This window comes from Hirundo rustica, chromosome 1, assembly GCF_015227805.2.
Source record: "Hirundo rustica isolate bHirRus1 chromosome 1, bHirRus1.pri.v3, whole genome shotgun sequence".
In the NCBI taxonomy this organism is placed as follows: domain Eukaryota; kingdom Metazoa; phylum Chordata; class Aves; order Passeriformes; family Hirundinidae; genus Hirundo; species Hirundo rustica.
Window position 1 is genome coordinate 36,076,528 of NC_053450.1, and position 24,164 is coordinate 36,100,691.

Consider the following 24,164-nt stretch of genomic DNA (forward strand, 5'->3'; position numbering starts at 1 on the left):
ACTAAGCCTCTGGCCCCGGAATCTAAAGTGCTTCTTTCTGTGTTTCTGCCCAATGTAATGCCGCTGAGTCTTGCAGGTTTTAGACCCAGATGTGACACAGAGGTTTAGGGAAACCACCAGGATCCACCTTTCCAGACCTGAACTGCCTGGAAACCATCCAACCTGAGATGGAGTTCCTCTAGAGCAGATAGAGAGAGATAGGCACCTCTGGGAGGGGGGTCTTTCCCACAAGGTAGATGCAGAGATTGCTTCTTGTGGGGAACCAGATCTGAGCAAGGTTTTTATCTCTGTCCTTTCATGCAAATGGTGAAAAACTACAGAACTGAATGGAGGGTGTTCCCTTTACTGCTCAGGAAGAAGACAATTTCACATTCATCCTGCAAGTCACGACACTGAGCATTTCTAATTTTTTTCCAATTTTAAAAAAGTGTCATACATATTTGGGGTGTTTTTGATGCCTAAAGATTTTCAATTTTTTTTCCATTTATACGTATATTTGTAGATTTTATTACATAGTTGTATAATTTCTGTTCCTTTCTTAGGATTTCTCACTCTTCAGAATAGCAGCTATGCTGCTGCTGCAGTCTTTATGTCACACTCTTGAAATTCTGTTTAGCTTTATTTTCAAGAAAAGAATTTCTAACATGAAGTCCCTGCTTTATACCAGAACTTAAGAGATGTAATAAGAAATAGGGCAAAGAAGGCCCTGGAGAGTCTCCGAGGGGCAGACCCAAGGGCGGGTTACCAGGGCAACGGCTCTCCTATTGGACGTACCTGCTAGATATACTAATTAATTAGACTTATAAAAATTGTGAAGATCTCATGCCACGTGTGCACATAACTATATCTGTGCACCTGCAAGCTTTCATTAAAGAACTGCTCTTTATATGACCACTTTTAAGATTGTTTGGAAAGTCTTTCTTTCAACTCTAGGCAACAGTTTCACCATTTAAAGCGAAACACCTCCCTCGGATCTGGGCTCTTCATGAAACGTCTTGGAAACTCATGTCCACAGTGCTGCATTGCGATGGTTCATCCTAGGGTAATGGAATGTCAAAACATTCCTGGCTCTCCACTCTGCTTCCACCTCCATCTCCATTATCCTTATTTTTCTCTCTGAGAAAAGGTAAGCCATGCAAGGACCCATTCAGGTTAACAAATGTAGGGCTTGTTAAATTGAATCAAATGGGATAACCACTTCAGAGTGTAAGGAAAGGAGCTAGAAGCCTGGTTCCTACCTGCCTGCCATCAGTTTCCTCCAGCCGAGACTCTGTGATCTCAGCTCCAATAGAAACTGAGTGTGCTGGATTAAATATTAGAGTTAATTTATTTTTATGTTTGTTTGTTTGTTTGCATGGTCATTTGTTTGTTTTTTGGTGCTTCTTCTGTAGCCTTATAAGTAGCAACTAGCTCACTTAGAATATTATACCCAGGAATTTCCCATGCATGTATTTAGATGCCCAAAACATCTCTGAATCAGAGGTCAATAGGCAGAAGCCAAGAGAGGTGAGAGGAGGAGGATTTGAAAAGGATTGGTTTAATAAAAAAGGGATGGGAAGTTGGTGAACAGTACAAGACCACATTATCTGCTTCACTCAGTCTCCTGCACTGAAATCCCACTGATCTAGAAGATCTGTTACTCAGATGCAGAAGAAAGAGGGCGCAGACCATCAATGGAATCTCCAGGAAAGCTTACAAGGGTTATGAATGGGCTGGGTTGTGATTGCTATGTACCATAATTTTTTCAGCTCCTCACAGCTTTGATGTCTATCATTTTTTTCATCTAAAGATAGCAGTCAAGAAGCTCTTGTGAGTAACCCACACATGCAGTGCCTAGCAGGAAGGGACCTTGGCTTTGAAGGACCTTCCACAGCTAAAATAATAATAAAAAAAATAGTTCCAGCATATGCTAAAGTTGTTTTATGAGTAATTTTCCACTTTTTCATTGGGAACATTTGACAGGGTTATCCTCTTGACACATGTTTATGGGAAACCACAGGACTCTCAGGGTGTGAGTTAGAAAACAGTTTTTGTCATCGGTAACCAGCTAGGAGCTATTGCTTTTTAAGGAATCCCAGACCATACATGCTCCATAAGCTGATCACCAACAAAACCTGGACGTATTTTCCCATGTGCAGAATCTCAGGGTCGATATGGGGAAAGTGAGGGTAACATTGTAAGTGCTGCTCAGACTTTACTGGCCTATACACGAGCTGATCCCAGCACCTTAGCAGGACACAGACTGCCCTGTTTTTCCTTCTTGAAAAACTGCTCTGAAGAATGCAAGTCGGACTTGTGCACAAGCACAGTAGATCTGAAGTGCCTACAAACCCATAGGTTTTCACCATATCTCATAGGCAGATTTGGGTGGTTTTGTGTGAGATTAGCTAGATGGTTTAGGCTAGAGGGCTAGCTAATGCTCTGCCTCTGATACCTTCATCTGAGGAGGTTTCCCAATTGAGTTTGCCCGTAAGTCTGAAGAACATCTCTGAGAAAAATATTTTCTCTGACTTTTATTAAAAGTTTTAAATCCAGTTCACAGGATTTCATCCAGGCTCCTCTCATGAAAATAAGAGAGGAATATTGCTTTTCTGTCTTTTTGAGACCAAAATGAGGCATGGAGTAGACAGGCAAAGTTTTGGTTATCTCACATTGCTCCAGACAACTTTTATCCTGTTTCCATCTTCCTGTAGATTTGATTGAAGTCGGAAGAGATGCATAAAATGCATCGATGCAAACTTTCTTCTGCATAACAACAACAATTTAAAAGCAATCTGCATTCCTTGTATCAGTAACTATGTTCACTTAAATTATAATATTGCAGGACTCTTGTTAGATGAGACGTGATTAATAGTTTTTATAACAGGCTTAAAAATCTGCTCAATATAAGTCATGCCTTCTACATTATTCTGACTGGAACCGTGTGCTGTGATTCTAAGAAGTAATTTGCTTATTTATTTTAACAGCCCATTTAATGAAACTTTAATGAAGAGCAGTCCTTATGGCAATCTTGGGTTTCGTGTGTGTGGGAGGAATATTGGATCAACGTCATCTGTAACATTTTCAGCTTGGGATTTTTATTGGTGTGTTAGTAGAAGCTCTGGGTTTGCCATCTACTTTTGTGGCAGTGCCACAAACTAAATGCGGTTTCTCGAGTGAGAGTAACTTGCCAAATGCTGTCCTTGTCACAAGAGAGTCTACATGAGTAGCTACATCGGACTAACCGTAGCTGCAATGGCTTGGGGTTCCTTTTCCTTTCTGAAAGGAGGGAGACTGTGTTGGGTTTGAAAAGACTGTACCACCAAGACTGCAGGAGTACGATACTCTCTTGGGTGTGTGTTATGTCTGTGTGGTGGCTCACTCCCCCTGCTACACCCTCCCCAGTAATATATGAGAAGTGATTTTTTTTCTCCTCTGATCAGAAACAAGGATAAATTTGGAAATCTTAGCACTTTTTAAAAAAAAAAAAACCAAAAAACTTTCCTTCTGGTCAGCCTTACTTTATTAATTTAGAAAATTTATACCAAATGGGGAGTCCTGAAGTTGTCTAGGGGTGTCCCTAAGATCGCCACTGCCATTATAAAGCTAAAAATCTAAAAAGAAGGGGATAAATCTCTTTTGTATGGCTCTGTAGGCAGCTCTGCTTGCTGGTTAGATTTACATATCAATGCATTTCGATCTTTTTTCCTTCTGAGCACTTCTGAATTAAGTCTATTCTTAAGGGTATTTGTTAAACCATGCTACTTAGGAGTTTGCAGATATTTCCTGGGCCATTTTAAGGTGTGGCCAGTTATCTAACTTTGTACTAAAGTCCTATGTGTGTTTTCTGAGTAACAGTGTTGCTGTTTCCCCATCCTCGTACTCAGTGTCCTGTTGCTTATTCCTTCTTTGTGTTTTTGTCCTTGTGCAATTTCAACTTGTTGTGGTAGTGTTTGTTTAAATGTAGGAGGAAAATCTCTGGGTTTCACTTGAGCAGGTTATGAGTTGGCCCTCAAAAAAGGAGATTCTTATTGCAGCTCCAGCACTGACAGCGAGGTGGGAGAGAGGGAGTGCACGGCTAGGGGAGTTGATGGAGAAAGTGGAAATGCCCTCATCCTCTGTCAGGAAGAGAATAATACTGAGCCCTGTGCTGGAGCACACCAGGGATCTCTGGGCTGGGCATCAGACTGTGAGGCTTGGTGAAGAGTCCTTCTTCTTCCTGCACTGTTCTTGGACTAGCCTGTCTCCACAGTCCTTCTGCTGTACCACTGCTGAAGCACTTGGACACGGAATTTACCCCATTCTTGAATTTAACACACATGGTTTTGGCAGAAAAGAAAGATAAGTGACAGAGGGTGTTTTAGGAAAATCTGTTTACTTATGGAAACTTGTCTAACTGAGCCTTGAGGAAAGGGAGGTCACCTCACATGAGCAAGCACTGTTTTCTACCTTGTACACACACAGACGTGCATGCTCACATACACAGACCAGTTGTTACCAGTTCCGATGATTACTTACAACACAATCAATGGTTACAAGACCACAGTGTCAAACTGGAAGGCACTGTATGTTGCTATGAGTATAATGGTTTGTCTAGAAGAGCAAGTCAGGTTTTCCCGAGAAATCACTGATGTAGGGTCTAGAAATTAATTTTATGAAGTTGTGGGCTTCAGAAAATGAGGGTCTTCAAAGCTGTATTAAGCTTTGCCTATCAAAAACATGAAGTCAACGTTTTGCATTCAATTATTACTGCTAGTATTACTACTAATACTATTACTACAGAGAAACGTGAAACAGTATAAGAGCAGTACTGCATTGTGAACAGATAGTAAATGTAATTGTTTATTAAATAATGTATATAATTACTGCTTTCAATTATTAAACTGATTTGAAGTCACCATTAAGAATGTTCTTGAGTGTTTTTTCAAATGCTTTTGTGGACTGATTCAGTAACAAAGGGAATGGATTAGAACTTAAAGTAAACACCATGGATGTCTTCAGGCTTTAGTAAATTAAATACAGTGGAAGCATTTTCACTTAGGTAAAAGGAGTAATACAAGAAAACTTAAGTATTTTGAAAGATTTTAAAAATTTCTTCTATAAATGATGTATTTTAAAGCTTCTTACTTCTCTAGGTCCCTTTGTTTTAGTAGATATGGTATAAAAGTATGTGTGTATATAAATATATATGCACAAACACCCACATCTATCTATCTATCTATCTATCTATCTATCTATCTATCTATCTATCTATCTATCTATCTATCCATCCATCCATCCATCCATCCATCCATCCATTCATCCATCCATCTATCTATCCATCAATCCATCTAGCTATACTATATGCTTATAGTATCCAAATGTAACACTTGGGAACAGATGAGCTCGTATCCTGCAGACATGCTGTTGTAGCTAGAAGAGTTGGGCCCTGCCTGGAAAGTTTGGCTCTATAATAGTACTTCTCAATACCATGCTTGACCAGGTTTTCCTAGTCTCCGTTTTCTGAACCAGTTTCAGACAGACTAATTACAAAAAAGGGGAAAAGTAATAGACTAAGGGTTTTATGCCAAAGTTAAAGTGAACTGGCAGAGTTCTTCACATGAATTTCCAGATTTTCTCATTATGCCCATCTAATACCCAAGGCAATCCTTAGAAGTTCATTAGCAGCTCTGATTCCTATAGAGCTCTTAAGATATCTGCCCATACAAAAATTAGAAAATGTGTCGCTTTGGACTATTGCCCATACATTAGACTGTGCCAATTAAGTGTTCCCTACTTCCCCAAATTTGCTTATTATAAGCACAATTGCATCATGTAAGTAATAGAGTGCAGCAGAGAGAATCACATGAATTAGGTCCTAAAAATGTAATGTTTGTAACATTTCTCCCCTCTCCTGCCAGGGCTTGACCTGCAAAAATATTTTTCCACTTCAAATAAGAGAGCTTCCCTAATAACCAGTTCTGTGGTGGTCACAGCTTTTCTACACTGGGAGCTGAGAAACTGTACTAGTGCTTCCCAAACCTCAACACTGGGGAAACAACCTGCCCAAGTTCTGTGTGATGAGTATATAGACATGAGCTTAGCAGCTCCTGCCAGGGTAGGCAGATCTCAAGAGCTTTAAACAGGGAGTCACTGAAGGCTAGACTTAAGTACCAGCGTTGAAGTGTGGGCTTACCAGCTAAGTGAGTATCCTTGGAGTTCTCCATGGTGAGAACCAGCCATTAGATGGAAGATTGTAAATATTGTTAAACTTAGATACCAGTTGTCTGGGAATTGCTGTGTCTGAGGCTGGCTGGTGGGTCTACAGACCCTGCTGTGCCATGTTGTCTTCACAAGTCCTCCTGGGAGCTGTCTGGAGGAGGAGTAGTCAGGCGTATTGCATTGTATTTGGATGAAAAAAAATAAAAGAAAAGTGGATAAATAGACTTCTTAAAATTACTTTTTCTTGTTTCAGTAACTGGGCACCCTTAAGATGGTATATTGAAATAATAAATTGGGATCCTGTTCACAAATCTGTGATCTCTTTAGAGATGCAGAATTTTTTTCCATAAGTGATGATGTTTTCCAAACACCTTCTAAATAATTCATAACCAGGAGGCAGAATGTAGAAGACTTTTAAATACAGGATGTCAAGTCACTTCTCTTGTTAGTCTTGATCATCTTCTTAAGCTTCTTCTGTGTTTTATTTTTCTAAGCTGCTTGTTTGGGAGAGTTCAGACAATTTTTGACCCCATTAAATTCCCTATTTCACTATATATTCTCTCACTGTTAGGCAAACTGAAAAAGTAGGAAATTCAGTTCTGCTAAACTGGGTCCTCAGAACCTTTCCATCTCTGCTAACTTTTTTTCCTACAGAACTGTCAGAAAACATCATCTGTTAATGTGATGTCAGCTAATCCTTATTTCCTGATATAATCACTTTCTAAGCACGTCAGCTCTCAGTAGGGACAGGAGGACACGGCAAATCTGTGTGCAGCTTGGGCATTCTAGCTCCAATCCATCTCATCTGGGGTGGGGGTTCATCTCTCCCAGCTTTACCCCTAACACTGAGCAGTGTTGATGCTTAAAAGCCCACCTTGTCCTCCTCAGCCACGAGAGCAGTGGTTGCTAGTATGACTAGGTTGCTAGGTTTTTAAAATTAAGGAAAACATAGGAATCACTTGCTATAGGATGTAAAGCCTGAAACATGACAGGGAAATGTAGAATTTAGGATGAGGAATATATGATATACTATTGTGCATTATATTGATTTGTGTTGTATTAGTTAAGGAGTCTATATGTAACACAATAACTTACTGTTACCTTGCAATTTTAGCAGATTCAAAGCCGGCTTTCTAGTGCTTATTTGGTAGTTATTTTTCAAGGGCATTTTAAAAGATCAGCCATCTTTATCTTTCACTGATAAGGCTGTTCTGATTTAGCGCTGATATTTGAAATTGCTTCACAGGAGTTGTTATTGCCTTTTCCTGCCTGGACTTAGCTACTGGTTCCCTTTGATGGTCTTTCTAAATTCCGGATCTGGGCATGCATAAGCAGAATGAAGGATTTGCCCTCCCATTCCTTAGCAGACTTCCTCCTTCAGATATCCCCTCCTTCAGGGCAGGATTTGGGCTGGAGTTTCAGTCCCAGGGCTCAAGGTATTCTTCAAATCACTGTCTGCTCCGCCCTTCATCCTACTTCAGGTGGCATAAGGAAGAAACACTCTGCAGTCAGAAATGCAACACAGATTCTGCTGACAAGTTTTCATCAGAAAATGACTCTTCAAAGGCATCCTATAATCACTTGGGACCTGTCGGTGGTTCTTGCTTGCTGGACACAATTGTTCTTTCTGAGAGGGTGAGAGCTTGAAAAAATTAAACAAAACCATGTGCACCTGGAGACATGAAAATCTAATGATTTTTGTGTTTGCCCACAAAATATTAATGTCTGCTGGAAAGAAGCTTGTTTGCACAAATGTCTTAAGCTGAACAAAAAACAATGAGTACATGCGATTGAAGAAAATGTGTTGTAAATTATAAAAAAAAAAAAGGACTTTTCACAGTTCTATTGCTCTTTGAATTATTTGTCTCCTTTCTGTTCTTCTCCATATAAACTTATAAAATTGCATAAACTTGTGAAATTGCAGAATTATTACTCTTCACTTGACTTTGTAGGGAATCTCAGTCTTCATTTCTACTCAGCATCAGCCGCAAGCTTCCTAATAAATGTTCAACTTCTATATTCCCCAATTTTTCCAAGCAGTTTCACAGTTTCCATACAGATGAGCTAGGGTAGTCTTTCATCTTTGCTCTTTCACATCCTCGTGAGCCGCAGAATAGCCTTTATCTTGCAGGCTCCTGCGTTGTCTCTGGGAAGGCAGCAGTGTTTGTAGTTTGAGATGGCAAAAACAGTCACATGTTTTCAGTTCTACCCTCTTGTTTTCCTATATTTACGATTTCCTTGGACTTTTGCATCCTTAGGAGGTTTTTCTCTCATGTGTTGTCTCCAAAAGCGAGAGAAAATAATAATAAAAAGAATTGCATGAAAGTGATATATTACTGAAATTTATAACATGGTGTAACATGACTTTATGGGCTGCTAAGGGTTTGAAAATGGATTAATATTAATATAGTTGCTATCTGGGTTGCACTTATTTATCCATATTTTTTAATCTATATATACACCAGTCTGTGAACCACCACAGACAAAAACACTGTATCTGAACTCCCATGTATCTTTAATCATAAATATCCAGGACCTGCCATTCTTGGATTGCTCGCAGTTAGTATAGCATAAACCTCATTAGATGTTCTTCTGTCAAACCACAAAATCTATAAACAAGTCATTTTTGCAGTTTCCTTACCTTTTTGCTTAAAACCAGAAAAATTAATAAAGAGAAAAGCTTTTGAATCCCTTGGTTTAGAGAATTTATTTCCAGCAACGTTAATAAAGCCAAAACATACCGGGATTTTTTTTTTTTTCCTGTAAGTTTATGATATTATTCACATATTGAAGTCTATCTTATTATGCAAGTTTTGCACAATAACAGAAGGAACGCTTTAAAGAAGAGGGTTATTTGTATAGCACTGCATTTAGGATTTTTAAATGCTGTTTGTAAGGAAAAAAAGCTGATTCATTGAAACCGAGTGGTGAAATTATACATTTTGTAAATTACCTAATTCAAAAATACCTTGAATAAATTATTTTTTTAAAAATGTTTTTTACATTTTCTTTTATTTGAAAATATTTAATTCTTTCCCTTTATCACTTTTTTTCTTATTTCTTTTTGATTTGCCTTTTTTTCTGTCTTTTCCTCTTTGCCTATTGCTCTCATTCATTCATTCCCTTTCAAAACAACTGTTTGTTTTTTTTTTAAATTATACTAGATGTTGGGCTCTTAAATATACAGTAAACACTTTTTTCCCTGATCCAGGCTAAGATATATATATATATATAGATATAGATATAGATATAGATATAGATATAGATATAGATATATAGATATTTTATTTTTTTTTTGAGATTTCAACATGTTAGGGAAAACAATAAGAATACTCTTCCTAGTAAATTAATTCAGATGCTTAGTCTTATAATTTTTTTTTCCTGTCCTCCACCAGTTTATGAGAAGGTTATTTATCAATTTAAGTTCCTTTATGCCTATGTTAGGGTTGAGATTTTTTTTCAAGATAACATTATTGCTAACATCCTAGTCATTCAATTCTTTGCCTATCCTAGTGTTTTTTTCTCTGGTATTTGCCACAGTTGTCATATCCTCCCTCTGACTACATTTTGCTGAGCTGACAAATCACGTTCTTGTGATCAGCTCATGACTGGAGATTACTCACCCTCTTTGCTGTCTTGGCAGCCCCTTCCTGGCCACAACTGATCATATTGTACACAATCCCAATGTAGGCTTGCCTACACCTAGGGTTATAACAGAAAGTAATTTCCTCTAATAGCATCTCAATGCCTTTTTTTTTTTTTTTTTTTTTTTTTTTTTCCCCGGGGGCATACCACACATCTAGCATACAGTTACCATGTAACAAAACAGTCTTATTCTAAGTCTTAGTCCTCCTACTTCCTCCAGCCACTGGTAGTCCTAACTTATGGCATGGAACAGTTTCATTAATTCCAGAGTGTGATCTCCCATGTTCTCAAGTGACATTAAATCCTGTTTCTATTATTCCTAATATTTAAAGCCATTATATTTTTTTTCTCACATAATATTCCAAAAGTCCTGTATCTTTCATAGACAAGGAAAAGTGTTTCTGGGACATCTCCACTATTATAATATGTTTCTTCTCCTAAACCAGGATTCACGCTCTATTTTATGTGTATATAATATTAGGAAGGCCCTAGATGCGTTTAATTGACTGCCCTGAATGTTGTGTAAACACTGACCTTAGTCATGCGTGTGTAGTTTGAGCCTTCAGTTCAAGGGGGTTCAACAGTCCCAAAGTTTCTGTCCTGTCCTGACAGGGCGCTGAGTATGTGGGAGCTCTTATTCTGGCATGGAGCTGCGGGGCTGAAGCACGGCTGGGACTGCAGCACATCTGAAATCCAGACCCCATGTAGGGAAAGATGGGATTCCTCTCCAAAGGTGTATTGCATCCTATCTTCTACGATGCTTCATCGTGTAAGTTTAAACCTGGCTCTTGGTCAAGGAGTACAACATCTTAGTAAAAAAAACAGGCTTACTAAAATTAAGCTTGAGAACATACAAGTGCATAAGATCCATCTGAACAGGAGCATATGTTGGTTTGATTTTATATTGACCATAGTAAAATTAATGCTTCTTTTGTCTTACCTGACAGATTTCCATGTATTTCTTAAATACTTGTGACCTACAGCTGGTGTCACTGGTTTGATTAAGGTGGGGAATCTGACATTTTAATTGTTTTAAATTGAGCAAAAGGATTGCAAAAAAGAAAAAAACACTGATTTTTCTGTTTTTTGTTGGGGTTTTGACATTCTTTTTAAGGAAATTATTTCTTCTGATTGGCCTTTAGAATCCTCTACAGAAGAGAGATGAGGAACTATAAAACTTTAAAATAGGTCAACATCTCACTAATTATTACTTTAATTAGTGACAGCCACATAATTTTTTATTATTTTTTCCAATTTAATAGAAGTCAGACATATCCCAATTTTTCTAGTTTGAAAGAAGTTGTGCCCTTGATTTTTAATGGACTTTACCATGTCTGTAGATTAGCTGGAAGCGTCCATAGTAAAAAAAGAGTAAAGTTTGTACCTTTATAGTTGCTGTAATAGCTGCTCTTTTAATTTTATCCACAAATATTAGCAATCCCCAAATATTAGACTGAACATAAATTTTCTAAAGAAGAACAAATAGCAAATAGTTCTTAGTTAGGTTTGAAAAACAACAGTGGGAAGGTAAGAGCTTTTACAGGGTCCTGTACATTCATTAAAAACTGTTTTCTCAGTTGAATGTCTCACACCCTGGATGTAGAACAGTAAATCAAATAAATATCTAAATAGTCCAAAAATACTTTCACTAACTCTAATAGGTCTAGTCTGTGAGACAGGAATGATCTATGGCATAAGTTTTAGGTTCAAAAAAGACTTTGAATAATTGCACAATTATTTTATGCAGATTGTGCGAAATGATGTAGTGCTGAGCTATAACCCTCTGAAGTCAGGAAGACTTACATGTGTTAGTCATTTCCGTGTTCCAAGTACTGAAAAGATACTTCAGATAATTCTGTAATTCTTGGTTAAAATTGTTAAGAAAAGGATGTTGTTGCCTTGCTTACTAACTTCTTTACCAGCTGCATTAATTAAGATCAGTTCAAATGCGCACTAGTAAACTCCTGTGTACAGAGTATTTTATTTTTCATCTCCTTGTACGGAAAACTTAGGCAAAACCTCTTAGTGATGGAGTTAAAATCTTAGATTGCATTTTACATACTCTTGTGCAAGTATTGTGTATTTTAGTTAATATTATTTAACGTGCAATCTGCACTTAATCGCTTAATAAACAGAATTACTCTAATACGGCAAATTATAAACCAACCTTAGCATGAACAGTACATCTGTTAATTTAATAGTTTGCTGGTGCTAATTAAATTGTCTTTAATTTACATTTTCAAGCATTTTATACTAGCAGTGTGTTTAACATTTGGTATTTCTTCCCTGTTCTCTGATTGTGGGATTTCTCTAGTAAGATTTTCTTAAGACTATTTCAGACACACAAATATTTAGCATTGAGTTGCGTGGCACTTTTAATGCCCACCATACTGTTAAAGCCATTCCGGATTAAGCAAAAATTAATTCACGTTAGACTGCAAATTACTGTCTCTATTATCTCACTCCTGAGTTATTGTGGCAATTGATCGGTATCAGAGGAGCTAAGTAATACAAAAGAAATGAGGGGAATTTTGTGCAGAATGTGAAAATGAGTCTTATGTCATACCTTTGCTGGCTGGCTCATTGTCTCTCTCACCCCGTGGCAGTCACCGTCGTGCACCAGGCCTTGAAGCACCAGACAGGTCCCTGGTCCTCTGCTTCTCCCTGGGACTGGGGAATATCCTGCTGCTGGCACAGCTCTGCAGGGTGGAGGCAGTGGGACAGTGCTTATTCTGCTGAAGGGCTTGCTTTGCTTATTGCCTGACTTACCTGTGCTCTACAGCTTTCTTAGCCACCACCTTGAGTACAGGAGGACAAGTGAAACAAAATGAAATGTCGGTATTTAATTTTCCTAATTCAAAAGATAAATTAAAGGCTTTAAACTTTTTGAGAAACACTGCGTCTGTAAACTGGGCAATACCTTGACTGTGCCTTTTGCTCTGTTTTGTCCCTGAGTGAAACCGATGCCCCAGACTGCCTCAACAGCTACAGTAAGCAGGTAGTAGCTCATTTCCCTTCATATTTTCATGCCACAGACGATACTCTATAGCTCTGAACTTGAATAAGACAGATAGCTTTGATTCCCACCGGGAAGGTATGAAAACATCTCTTCTCACGCTCTCCACTGCAAAACACTTAGAATGAGGTGCGCTTGACGTTTTGAAGTTATTTTTTATTCGGGACATTGCTTCGAGATGGGTCCTACTCGAAGTCTCCCGTGTTCCGCGGCGGGGGAGCGGAGGCAGCTCTGCACTGCGCCGCCCCGGGATTGCTCCGGATTTGCGCTGCGCTGGATTTGCGCTGCGCTGGATTTGCGCTGCGCTGGATTTGCGCTGCTCCCTGCGCGGCCGCCAGGGGGCGCGGCAGTGCCGAGGGCCGCCAGGGGGCGCCGGCGGAGGAGGAGGAAGATGAGGAGGAGAAGGAGGTGAAGGATCGCCCCTCTGACTGCCCGGCTCTGCCTCGGGCAGCTCCGGCAGCCCTGGGGTTCCACCAGGGACTTTTCCCCGGGGGTTCCACCCGGGAGTCACTTAAGGAGGGAAAAAGGCAAAATAGCTTCTTTTTTTTTTTTTTTTTTTTTTTTTTTTTTTTTTTTTTTTTTTTTTTTTTTAAGTGTGGGGGAGGGGGGTCATAGCTATCTTCTATCTCAAGGGGAGACTGGCAGGCAGCGCCCACCACTCCTTTCTGTGGGGAGCCGTGACTGAGGTAACCTCGGAAATTAGGCTACCCCCAAGAAAAATTGCTGAGAGCAGGGTTTTCATTCTGTTTTCAGAGCAGGAAGGAAAGCGGTGAATATTAAATGTTGGTTACTTTCAGATGCCGCCACCAGAACCTCAATGCGCCTACGACAGCAATATGACATTGGAACGGGAAACGCACGTCCCTAGATGGCACAGTTCGTCACCTGAGTCTTCAGACCTTCATTGCATCCATTTTTTACATGCTTCATCTTCATCACCACTGCTATTACTGCTATTGTAGTTTAGAAGGCAGAAAGGCTCCCTGTCTTTGGAAGCTTTCCAAAAGAAAGCTCCATCCGTTCCAAAGAAAGTTCCATTTCTTTTGGGGCGTTAAGAAATATCTTTGTAGTTTAAGAAATGTCTTATGTAGCTTTTAAGAAAGCTACATTGCAGGATTGGTGGTGGAAAGTTCACTTACATATTTGTGTTGCTTTTGCTACAGAAATATATAATATTTATAACAAATCTTTAGCACTGATATCCAAGAAAACATATAAAAGTATAATGTGGGGAAATAATGCCTCAGTGCAGGTGTGGGCAGCTCATGTTTGTAATCCTGCAAACAGTTTAACTGAGTGCTTCAGGTCGCTCAGGACGCAAGGCATTTAGAATACTTCCCTGCTCTCTACCTGTGTATGGGGGAATCTCTGCTGTGCATCATCCTGGCTCGCACACAAGCAGGCAAAGATGGACTTTCCTCTGGTCTCTGCTTGGCTCCCCAGAGATCCTGTGAAGCGCCGGGTCTTACAAAGGACATGTAAGCAAGAAGCAGCGGTGAACGGAAATTGTGACAATCTGACGCTACATAGAAAACATGAAATGTGCATATACGTGTATAGGTAGATGTGTATATGTGAACAGGTATCTCAAAAGAAGAAATGGAAGCAGCTATGTGGCATGGCAGGAGCAGGCAAAAGACTCGGCCCCAACTCAGCGAGCTGAAAGGAAAGAACGGAGTAGTCCATGTGCTTCATCTGTCTGCTGGACAGTGCAAGGATGACTACACGGGGATGAGAAGGTGACAGGCTGCTGAAAGGACAGGAATGTCTTTTATGCCTTTGCAGAGAAGGGTGATCAGTCCAATCTGCAATCCGGTTTTTAGTCAAAAAACCCACTGCTGTCAGGCTGTCTGCTGAAATAAGAAAGAGGACAAAGCTCTATGACCTTCAGGCAGAGACTGTTGTTATCATTATAGTTCTTGTGGTTACTGCTGTTACTTAGTTGTTTTGCCTTATTTCGCGTTTGAGAGCATCCCTGCCCTGGCTGGCTGTGGCCGCTGTTTGGTGGATGAAGAGCAGAATTAGGCCGCGGCAGATGGCTGTGGACGGAGTCAGGATAGGAGCGGGACAGAGCCCCCGCAGGACTTGCTTCCAACTCGGCTGTTTCAGAGGCGGGTGGGAGGGACTCGGCGGGAAGGATGAGCGGGGGGAACCCGCTCGGGGACTGCGCCGGGGCAGCGGCCTTGCACTGCGCATCGGCGGAGGCTCAGGCCGAGCCGCTCTCCTGCCGTGCCCGCACCCCTGCCTTGTTCGCAGCTCAATCCCGTCGGGATGTTGGGTTTTCTTCAGTCGGGCACGGTCCCATCGCGAGGACCACCCGGTGCCTCCCGGGCTCATCCGTCCGGCGGGGGACCAGCGTTCTGGCGGCCCGGGGCGGGAGCACGGTGCCTCCGCCAGCACCAAGGACAGCGCCGGCAGCAGCCCTGCCGCTCCTTTGTTCCCCCGCCGGCGAGGCCCCGCGGAACAAAGACTTCCGCCGCCGGCGGCGCGGGGACCCCGGCCGCTCCCCTCCCCGCCCCCGCACCCTCCCCGCTCCCTCCGGCTTGGCCCTGCCACGGCCGCAGCCTCCAATGGAACCGCGTCTGCGGTGCCCCCTCGGCGCACGCACCTGCCCCGGCGCACGTCGCGCTGCCACCGCCGCCCCGCCACCCTCCCCAGCGCGTAAGCTGCCCCGCGCACCCTACGCCGCCGCCGCCCCCCGCTCCGCTCTCGCCAGCCGCTGCCTTGAGCCTCGCCCCGCGCACAAAGCCCACACGCCGCTCCGCTGCTCGTCGACACCGCTCCGCGCCGCTCTCCCACACTGTGCCCTCACGCTGCTCCCCCTCCCCGCCTCTCCCCCGCAACCTCCGCACGCTCTTCTTCGCGCGTCCAAGCTGCCTCTCCGCACATGGCTCCGCTGTGGTGCCCCCGCGGCACCTCGGGCACTCCCGTCCCGAGCCCCAGCTCCGCACATGGCTCTGCCTCTGCCGCCCCGCGGCACAGACGCTGCTCCGCTGCCCCCCGCGCACCGCGCCGCTGCCCCGGGGCCCGCGTTCCGCGGCTTCCACAGGAGCCCCGCAAGAGGAGGAGCCACTACCGAGCGGGCGCTCCTAGCTATCGGCTGAGCGATGCGCAAAGAACAATCCTCGCGATGATAATATTAGAAAAAGTATTTATTTCCCGTTAATCGACTTTACATGGTTCAGCCCAAGAAAGCGAGAGATCGAGTCACCACTACCTTGAAAAACCACCACGGCTACCGCACCGCTCCAGTAGCCCCCCACGGCCCCGTTACCTGCGGCTGACCGCTGCCCCCGCGGGCGCCCGTCCCGTGGCAGCGGCATCTCCTTTCCACCGGGCTGAGTCAATCAGTCCATCAGTCCTAGTTAGTCTCGGTTTCCGTAGGTGAGTACAGGTTGTCGAGCTCTTTATTGTTTTATTGGTTTGTCTCTCCTTTTCTTTCTTTCTTTCTGTCTTGGCTTTTTTTTTTTTTTTTTTTTTTTTTTTTTTTTTTTTTTAGCTAATTGCAATTATTTTTATTAACATTATTGTTATGGTATGTTCTAGCGAGATCTTTCATGCTGCTTTGAGGATCCGCTCTTGGCATTCACCGCGTGCCTTAATTGTATGACATTAAATCAAGGTCCGCTGTGAACACGGAGAGTCAGAGCCTTAGAGCGCTCTCTCTCTCTCTCTCTCTCTCTCTCTCTCTGAGCAGAACAGCGACTGATCCCCGAAAAAAACACCCGACAATGTCCCTCCGCCCTAGTCCCATTCTGGCCCGAGCTGTATGTAAGTCATGCTCGAGTCTCTTTTTTACTAGGTAGTCTGTTGTTTTCAATGCTCAGGAAGCTTCTAAGTATGTATTTAATCGACTTAAAAAAAAAAAAAAAAAAGAAGCAGAATGCGTGCCTATTGCACACTTCCAGACGACCGCTTTAATTTCACCAGCGTCCTCGCGTGATTTTAAGCACAGGAGTTGACTCTCCCCGACTCGACGTCTGTCATTTGGCATCCCTGGCTGGGAGGAATGACCGTGTCTTTCTGGCTGTCTCGGTCCGCCTGGTTCTGCGGCTCCCCTGGAGCACGGACGGGGGAAGCCCGCACCCCCAAAGTATCCCCTCTCCCCCCGGCCAGGGGGAGCGCGGGTGGGGAGGAAAGAGGAGATCTTTCGGCGATGAAAAATGAAAGGACAGGACGTGTCATCTTTCTTTGTAAAGCAGAAAAAAAAAAATTTAACTCACTCGCATCTGCCCCTTTCCCGGGAGGGACTGGGCGGCCCATCTGGCTTGCCTACACTGAATTGGCGAGTGAGGAAATAAGGGGTGAAGTCATTGCAATAACTAAAAAAAATTAAGTTAGCCTAAGATTTTTTTATTATTATTATTACGCTTTTTGCCATCTTTCACCGCTCAGGGTCGGGACCATTCCTTTTCGGTGCCGACGGCGCGCCGGGGAGGAGCGGAGCGGCCGGGTACCTTGCATCACCCTGCGGGCTCGACCACGGCCGGACCCCAGGATTCGGGCAGCTGACCTCGACTGCTTCTTCGGCGCCAGGGCCCGGGAGAGAGAGAGGAGGCGAAGCGGGATGCGCTGCGGCTGCACCCGGCGGCGGCCGGGATCCTGCGGCGAGATGGGCTTCTCAGAGATTTTTCTCGTAGCTTGCCGGGGCATCTGGGGCCAAACTGGGAAGGCGACTCCGGCCCCCCTCGGCACCGTAGCTCCTGCGTGCGGCCGCCTGGAAAATAGACAAAGCAAGAGCGTTAGAAATGCAGGCGAGGAGGAAAGGAAAGGCAGGCGGGAGGGAAGGGCGCCGGGAGCCCGCACGCCGCGCGGTTGCCAATGACAAAAGGGAGAGAGGGGGGAGTCAGAGCAGGAGAAGGGCGGGGAGGGAAAGGGGAAGGGGAGGAAGCGAAGGGAAGGGAGGCCACACGGATTGACGCGAAGCTGGGGTCGGCCAGACCCGAGCCTGTGGGGCTGCTTGGTCGGCGGCCGAGGAGGGACAAGGCGGAACGCCCATCACCGCAGCGCTAGGGCGAGTGGGCATCTGGGTCTCTGCAGCGCGGTGGGAACGGGCCAGCCGCGGGGCACCGCAGAGAGCAGCCTCCCTGCCCACCGCTGCAAAAATCCCCGGAGAACAAGCACAGGGGAAAACTAAAAAAAAAAAAAAAAAAAAAAAAAAAAAAAAAAAAAAAAAAAAAAAAAAAAAAAAAAAAAAGAATAAAATTAAGGGACTGCGAAGGGGGTGGGGAACAGCAGTTCCCCCTTCTTTTTCGTCTTGAGGACCGTACTAGAGCAAAGAATCATAGGGGGAAATCCAAGCATCCAAATAAAAATAAGAAATAGGAACCCACTCCAAATACCAAAAGAGAGAATCGTAATCAAAAAGGAAATGGTCAAACCTGCCGAGGGCTGGCGGCTCCTCCACCCAGCGGAGCCGCGGAGCGCAGGAGAGGAGAGCCCCTTTAGCTGCTTTCGGGGGATAGGAAGCGGTCCGGTCTCTCCCCCTCGCTTGCTGCTCCAGAATTAGGGATTAATGCCTCTCCAGCCAAACAAATAAGGCATCTGCCTTCAGTACAAGAGGATTACACGGGGTTGCTGACGTCACCAGCCAGGCAGATGTTGGCTCCCAAAGTCCTGATCATCTCCCGTGTCCTTGAAACCCGGCACAATCCCAGACCCGCGACGCCCGGCCGGGTCCCTGCAAGGTCGAGGGGGACCTGGTCGGAAGGGACCCCGCCGAGGCTCCCTCTCCCAAAACGTCCTCACGCATCGTCGGGAGAGAAAGGTGTGAAAAGCCGAGCCCGGCAGAAAGTTCAACCCTCCCCCTTCCCTCCGGGTCCTCTCCCCCCACCCCCCGCCTCCCCCACCTCCCCAACCTCAATGTCACATGAATCTGTACAGTCATAGCGAGGAAGAGCAGCCTGATCCCCGGCTCACCCAGAGGCCACCCTCCCCGCACGGCATCCGACCCCCCTCACTGCGGCACCGCCGCGCCCCCCGGCCCCAAGCCGCCCCAGCCTCCCGCCCGCAGCAGCCCGGAGCCCGGAGCAGGGCCGGCCCGGCCCGCGCCGTGTCCCGCGGCTTTGTTGGCGCCGTGCCCGTCCCGGGCCGGAGCGGCTGGCTGGCCGTGCGGGGACAGCTCTTTCCCCTCTCCCCGTCCCGGAGCTGCGCGGTGTCTCTGCGGCAGGCAGGCCCTGCGGGCGGGCAGCGAGCCCAGCAGAGCCCGGCCGAGCCGGGCCGGGTGCGCAGGGAGCGCTGAGGTGGCTCAAGGCCTCCTCTCGCCCTGCGGGGCCGGCGGCAGGCGCTGAAGTAGGGTTTTCGTGGCTAAAGGACTTGGAGGTCTCTTTTCTGCAATTCTTAGGTGGAGGCAGAGCGACTCGTCGTTCCCGTAGCTCAGCCCTGACTTTGCTGGAGCTGTAGGGTGGGTTGGAAGTGCCGCAAAGTACATCTGAAAAGGGGAATCCAATTAGAAGCGCGATCAAAATAAAAAAAAAAAAAAGAAATTTGCCTGAGAACCGCGTCTGTTGCTTTTGCTGTGGCATAAAGTCCATGACTCATCATCACTACTCCCTTTGCATCAAACAATGGTTTCAATCATTTCAGTACTGCAGAAAGGCAAACTAGACGATGTGACATAACAGCAGGATGATGAAGAAGAAGAGATGGCCAGTATCTAGGCTCCTGTTGGGTTGATGTTTTTGTTGCTGTTCAAAGGAGCTTTTTTATAGATCTGTTCCATATTATCCTTGTCTGTCAAAGTGGCATTTAATTTTTCCAATTGTGGAACTTGGTCACTGATAAAATCAATTTAATTTACACCACTGTCATTCAGCCGATCCGAGCAGTAGATTTATTTTTGGCTCGGAGTTGAAGGGAAAAAAGCAATCGTATGCAGAACGGAGAGATCCTTTTACTCCTTTCGCGAGCAGTAAGAAGAGAAATCACTGGCACGGCATTTTAACAGAGCTTGCTCTCATGCAGGAGAATTATAAATGCAATTTCTCAAGTCTTTTGCCTAGAATCTTGAGCAGCCGCACGAGAGGGATAACAAGAAAGGCAGAGCAGCCCGGGGCCCCGGCGCTCCGTGTCGGCCGAGAGCCCCGCTCACTCCCCTTTCCCGGGGTGACACCAGCCGGCTCCGTCCTCGCCCGGTCCCTGTCCATGGTCCTGACCCGCCGGCGGCAGCGGGCGCTGCTCCCGCGGCCGTGCCCGTGGCCCTGCGCGCCCCTCCGCGCCAGCGCGGCCCGCCGCGGGGCCGGGGAGCCTGCCACCCGTCCGCCGCAGCTCCATCAACAGCGCTGCTTTGTTGTTGTTGTTGTAAATACTATATAAATATATTTTTAATTCAGCACCTTGGAAGTAGGTGGCGGCGGTAGTGAGGATTTGCCTTTCGTGGGTTTTATTTGTTAGCTCTCCTTTTTCAAAAACCTTTTTTTTAATCACTGACGCCTGGGCAAACCCACTTCTAATGTAAAGTGGTTAATATCGGACAACAGTCTTTAAACCTCGGATTCTCATTTGTTTCCTTAAATGGATTAACGTGCAGATTCAGAAGCGGTTTTTAGTAACCGTTACCTGCCTATGGGATTACCTGAAAAGAACTGACGACATTGCAAACTATATATATATATATATATATACTTAATCATTAGAAGTTGCAGCAGGAGTAACTTGCACACAGTGGTTAAATATCCTCCAAAATCTAACTTTGCACATATATATGGCCTCTTTCTGGTCCTAAACGAGAGATCGTGCTACGTGGCTACATGCATGCGCAGAGATACACTCTCTCTCACGTACACTTACATGTATATACACATAAACTTTAAATAATTTAGTGGAAAAGTCAGGCGTCGCCGTTGACAAGTCTTTTCTCAGATCACATACACACACGCACACACACAATTGGCTAACGCTGTTCCTTAGCATTTAAAAGCAAGGACAGGTCTCGAAACACTATTTCTTCAGTCCACCCCCCCCCCCCCCCCCCCCCCCCCCCTTCTCTCATAATCTGCTCCCCCGAGTTGAATAACATGGGCAAAGAGCAGCTGAAATAGCCCCTACTCTGCAAGAGGCTCTGAATGCAGCAGCTTTAGAAATTGTGCACTAGCCCTGCAAAGAGAAATGTGTGGGCTCTCTAGAATGTGATGTGCTACCGGCTGGGGAAAAGGCAGAGCTGAAGCCATTCACACTTCGTAGGCTGGGAGATTTCTTTCAAAAGGACTCTGAAGTATTTAGGATTTGGGGGAAAACCCTTGTACCGGAAGAAAATGGCCTAAACACAATAGGACTCGCCATTTTCTCCTTCCAAAGCACAAAGCAGCTCCGCGGCTTCAGCACCACACAAAGAAAGCTCGGACTCTCTGAATTCTCTTACATTTTCCCCCACGATTTCAAAAGCCTTCCCCTCTATCCGATCCGCTTTCCCAGGAGCGCTCTCACAGAAATAAAGAAAGAAAGGAGGAAAGGGAGGGGGAGAAAAGCGACTAGGCTAGGCGAGGGGGAGACAGTTTTGGTCTTAGCTTATTTTAAGCAAATCCTGCCACGGGAAAGTAGCACCATCACATGTACACTAGAGGAGTGTGTCGGGGGGTGGAGGGGGGAAATCTTGGAATCCCAAAAAACCGAACAGCTGGAAAGCTGTTTTGACCACGACATTCCTTCGAGCTGGGCGGACTCAAGTTGCACTACAGAGACCCCAGCAGATCACGCTGCCTGGTGATGTGTATATACACACACAGGCGTACACATTCCCGGGAGGAAAAAAAAAAAAAAAAATCAGTCCATCCAAGCCCACAAAGTGATGTCGAAAACAGCTTCTGTCCCTCTCACTGCTGGCACCGGGAGTTCCTCCGCGCCCGCGAAGCCCCGCACCCCCGGCTGCTGCCCGGCTGCCGCGCCGCGCTCTGCTCAGCGGTCCGCCCCTCTCCCTCTCTCGCTTTCATTTTAGTAAATCGGTAGAAGACGGAAAAAGCTGGTGGCATATTTAAGGGAAAAAAAAAAAAAAAAAAAAAAAAAAAAAAAAAAAAAAAAAAAAAAGAGAGAGAGAGAGAGAGAGAGAGAGAGAGAGAAAGAGAGAAAGAGAGAAAACAAAGAATCTAAACAAACCCGAGCAACCCCAACCTAAAAAACAGCCTGTCACTATCCTCCTGAAAGGCAGCAAGAGACTTTGTACTTACAGGCAGCGCTAAACTGAGTAATCCTCATCCCAGCGTGGTTGGGTTTGTTAGGGTTTTCTTTCCTTTTTTTTTTGTCTAGTTGTTTTTAAGTACTTTTTTTTGTTCCCGTCGTCCATGGCTCGGAGTGGATTCAAGCAAAACCGGCCCGTTAGCAGGAATAAAAATAGAAGTGATTTCATTGTGTAAATGCAGCAAAGACACAAGAAACCGTGTTTCTCCTAATACTTTCTGCTTGGGAACCAGCAGCTCTCAGCTCAGGAAAGCAGGACTCTCTGTGAGTCTCCCCCTCCTCTCTCTCTCTCTCTTCCTCTCTCTCTGTCACACACACACATACACGAACACGAATACGCACACACACATACACATACACACTTACTTTCCTTCTTCTTCTTCTTGCCTTTTTTTTTTTTTTTTTTTTTCTTTTTCTTTTCTTTTTTTTTTTTTTTCAAAAGAGGGCAGGCCGTTCCCTGAATCCCAATGAGTTAAGTCAGTCACTTTCCTTCACATGCATCACAGCCTCCTTAGAGCTGCAGGCACAAAAGAGCATTTAGCTGCCTCCAATTTGTGTAGAAGGCCTGGTCTTACTATTTTCTTTATTTATTTATTTTAAAAATATATTTAAATAGTGTATTTCACTTAGCATAAAAATACCACGTCCCCAACTTTGACGACTGAGCCACTAATTGTAACCTTTAAAATAAATTCTTGAACTTGTATGCATACTTATCTGGTCTGCAGGGTGCTCACAAGAAATTGATGCATAGTATTTCTCAGCTGTACAGACCCACACCCTGCTTTATTCAAAGGTCAGAGCTATACAATCCACAATTACTTTCCAATGAAGTCTTATATAAACAAAACCTCCTTGAAAAGATTACGGGCCTCTAAAAACGAAGCTTTAATCTTAGATATCCACGGTGGCATATTCCATTTCAATCACACATGAGAGATTGTTTCAAAAACTGACCGCACACACAGAAGTGTGTTTTCATACCGGGTTACTTTTTCCAGGTGGGCAGAGAAAAGCATAAACTCGCTCTATATTTAATGGCCTACTTCATGTTTATTCTTTCTTCTAGTGAATGAAGGAATATCCATTCATGTATATCTATCTTTATATATATAAACCCACGTATTTTGTATGGCAGACTGTGCCTCGCCTGGCCCTGTCAGGAAGCCGCAGGGCTGGCAGAAGCCTGTCAGGAGGCAAATGAAGCACCAAAGTGACCCAGTGGCAGCCCTTGTTGCTGCGGAGCCACGGCGAGAAGAAAGGCCGGTCTGTGCCGGGGGCTGGTGGCCACTGCCCGGCCCAGGGCCACTGCCCAGGGTGCTCTGGGGGATGCCAGGATGCCACCCTGACATCTCTGTCACCTCAGGAGTTCTTGGCACTTTCTTTGCATGCTCGTCATCCCCTAATTCCAGCTGCACTTGCTCAAATGGGTGGTAATCCGACTCTAGAGGAGATTAAGGAACCAGAGATAGCTGCATTTAGGATTACCAAAAGGAAATGAAGGAATCTAATCCACTCCCACCCCTTACGTTGCTGGGTTTCAATAAGACCTTATACCACATTTTCGGATTTTAAACAAATGAATTTGCTTGGAGAAGGGGACAGAAGGAGACCGAATGATGGAGAGTGTGTTTGCCCATTAAATGAACTGAATAGGAGAGGATAAGGTGAATTGTAAAAGCAGCCAGGGCCGAACGGGTTTTTTGTGCATCCCAATATGGCCCAAGGCTTGTAGCTTCCCCAGTGCTCTCCTCAGGACTAGGGCAGGTTTAGGAAGCCACACTGGAAATCCATGTGTAAACTGCAAAATCAACCTAGCACTGACTTGAGCTGCAATATGACACTCCCCTACGACATCATACACCTCAAAAGCCAAAACCTGACAGCATAATGTGAAGCTGTAAGTACGTTGTTTCTAGTCAATAAGAATTCCAGTCAATCAGCAAACCATAGAACGTGCCTATCTTCAGAGGATTGTTTCTGCTCTATTTTAGTTGCATAAAGCCAAGCAGAAAACAACTATCTCTTGCCACAGCGATAAAAGTAAAGTCCTCTTGGTTTTCGTAGTTTCACTTTCAACCAAAGAAATCCAAAGCATATACTTTTGTTTCCAAAGATACAGGAAGTCTGCAATGAGAGAACTGAGCTAACC

The 24,164-nt window shown here is 44.6% G+C and overlaps 1 long non-coding RNA gene across 1 annotated transcript; it reads right to left on the minus strand.

The window, feature by feature from the left end:
* Positions 1–16,381: 16,381 nt before the first annotated feature.
* LOC120755960 (uncharacterized) lies at positions 16,382–22,192 on the minus strand. Its single transcript, XR_005701957.2, has 3 exons — positions 22,003–22,192; positions 18,223–18,521; positions 16,382–17,558 (listed from the first exon to the last, which is right to left on the minus strand). It is a non-coding gene; the product is annotated as an uncharacterized LOC120755960 (long non-coding RNA).
* Positions 22,193–24,164: the final 1,972 nt, after the last annotated feature.